This window comes from Pteropus vampyrus, unplaced genomic scaffold (genome assembly GCF_000151845.1).
Source record: "Pteropus vampyrus isolate Shadow unplaced genomic scaffold, Pvam_2.0 Scaffold11, whole genome shotgun sequence".
NCBI lineage: Eukaryota > Metazoa > Chordata > Mammalia > Chiroptera > Pteropodidae > Pteropus > Pteropus vampyrus.
In genome coordinates, this window is record NW_011888792.1 from 11,286,315 (window position 1) to 11,289,408 (window position 3,094).

The window sequence follows — 3,094 nt, forward strand, 5'->3', positions numbered from 1 at the left end:
GGATTCTCCCCCAGAGTGACACCTTAACTTTAGCCCAGTAAAACTGGTTTCAGACTTCTGATCTCCAGAACTTTAAGAGAAGATATTTTTATTATTTTTAAGTCACTAAATTTGTGGTAATTTGCTACAGCAGCAACAGGAAACTAATACAATTGTTTTCTTCCTTCTGATATTTAAAAGGCAAGTTATCAAGTCTTCTACCTTCAAGAGAAGAAGGAAGAAATAAAACTTACTGATCCTCTTTTATTTCTGGGCCACAGAACAGGATCTTCTAAATGGACTAGCCAATAGTTCATCCCAAAGAAATGCTTCTCAGACTGCGAGAGAGGACTGTTCATTCTCCTCCAAACAAGAGCCCAAGAGGAGATTCACATGTGCTAAGAAGAATGGTTTTATGTTGTTGTTTTTTAATCAAATGAAATTAAGATAATCGTTTCAAATATTACATACAATAAAAAGGTAATCAGACTAAGTTAAGATTCTACTTTTTATTTGCCCAAGAAGCAGGGAAATTCAAGCTTATTTTTAAGTACTAATAAAACTTGCAGTGTAAGGAAGTGGTTTCCAAACACAACTCATAAAATAAGGATGTATTTAAAATGCTGTTATTAGATAATTGCCATTCCCACAAACTTCCCCTCATGCATCCTGGCAGCTGATCACACTGAAGGAAAAGGAAGAAATGGTTTTATGAGTAGTTTTTTTTTTTTTTATGACATTTTGTTAAACAATAAGATCCTGACACCAAGTAAAACCTGCTCTCAGAAAGAAAAAAAAATCATTTAAATTTTGTCAGGTGGTTTTCAAGGGAAATATGTATGACTCATGAAATATGCACGACTTCCACGGGGGTCTCTGAATGCCTTAAAGATGGGGCCAGAACACGAAGGCCTGGGGATGTCTGTCTTTTACAGTCCACCTTCCTCTTGAGCAATGAGTAAATGGCATTTTCTGAGTTGTCACAATGTATGATTCATGTTCCCAGATACATGCTTGTCTCTGTTCCTCTCTGATGCCACTGGGAAGAGAGATACAACTTGGGTTCGATGTATCCTCATTCAACATCCCATAGACTTTTAATGAAAATTCATTTTAAATATGACTTACATAATTCTCTATACTTGAAAAATTACCATGAATAAGGATATTTGCCTCATACAAAACATCTAAATACGATTTTCAGTTGGATATATCAAACAAATACTGAACCCCTACTGTGTGCAAGAAAATAAGCTAGCTGTTGAAATTGCAGATGAAGCTCAATGATGAATGAGCTTTTCTACGACAAAGACAGAAGGAAGCATGTAATCAAGAAAACTCAATTCAAACTTTAACTTTCCACGAGTACATCTGTACATCTGTTGTTTCACTTCACCTTGGCTTCCACTCCCCCTTTCTTCAGGTAAGAGTTGAGGTAATGATTTAAGAGTTTCAGGTTTGGGGGCTCGTCCTAGATCCAAAATTCCCAGATATTCCCATATTTTAATTGGTCCAAGTGAACTATTCCAGTACAATAAAAAAATTTAGGGCTAGCCTATATTTTTGAAGGGTGTTGAAAAATAGGTTTTTAATGATCTGAGATGACAGTTCAAAAGTTATGTATATCTAGAAATAAAAATCAAGTGTATAAATGCTCTCCTCTATTGCAACAAGGATAACCCTAAGACCAATATGTCCTTCTTTTCTAAAAAAAATAAAAACTATAGCGTAAACATCCCTTTCCGGAAGGTACCAAACCAGGAAAATCAAATTAGTATCAGTCTGGCCAGTGTTTGAGAACTGCATTCTCAATTCCAAAAATCCAACAGCAATCCTGTTAAGAGTCTTCATAAAAAGCTAGGCTATCCTTTCTGAACACTTAGACAAAGAAATGCAGCTGCATTTTTTTCTGTTTGCTTTAACTAGATTCCAGGTTTTCTTTAGTATTCTTTTCTTCTGGTGGATCTGAATAACCTGCTTCTCCATTCTTAGTATCCTTGTGGGACTTGTTCTTTTTTTGCTCATCTCACCAGCCATGCTAAAGGCAGCCTTTCTTTCTCTCCCTTCTCACTTGGCTCTTCCTTTTGTCATATAGATAGTTTGTGACAAAACCAGATCTAGATTGTATCTCCAGGGCTCCAGTGCACCTGCTTGTCTGATAGCCAAATAGATCTCCTGACTTAAAAAAACAAAAAAAAACAAAAAAAAAAACCTGTCTATTCAAATGTCATCTTTCTTGGTTCTTTAAATTTTGAGAACATATTGATAATATTACTAAATAAGAAGGCTCCTATGGTGGTGAAAAAGCCACTGTTAATGTTTCTAATTTATTTTGTCACCAGTTGCTTCTGGCAAAAGAGAAAAAATATGTCAAGCTTTTAAGACTTTATGAACTGCTGTGTAAGCAATGCTATGTACCAGTAAAATAACAACTTGTGAAAACGTTTTTATAGAGCCAAATGAAATTAAACTTAACAAAAAGTTAACCCCAAAGAGAGGAAATAAAGGAATGGTTAGTTTGGTTACTCCATGTATCATTCCTAGGGTTTTACATATTTATACACATTTTTGGAATGACATGACCTAGCATTGTAAATCTAGATACACATAAAACAACCTTTGGGAGAATTTTGTTAAAAAGAAGCATTAAAGTAAAATTGGATTTGGTGAATTTTATGACATAGGAAAACATATCTGTATATATATATATTTACTGGTCATTTTTTATATTCTTTCTCAATAAATGAAGTTATATATGAATATTATTTTTGGAAATAATTTAGGAAAGAGACTCCAAAATTGCTTTCATCTGGCCAAATTAAAAGTCTAATTTGGATCTCCTTGCTAAAAAGTATGTTATTTTTATTTGCCTGTGATCTTTATAACTCTGTTTATATATACAGTCTTCTGAATAATTTTATTCTAGAAAGAAGGTTGTGGAATGTTCAAGAACTTAAAAAGAACATGAATTAATGTATGACATACAGAATAAAATGGGATGGAGTACTATGCAATGTGACATAGAGTGTGGATTAGTATACTATTTCATAAGCTCGATCATCTTTTAAAATAGTTTTTCAAGTACTCCATTTGTTAGCACAAAAAGAGCTTGAGA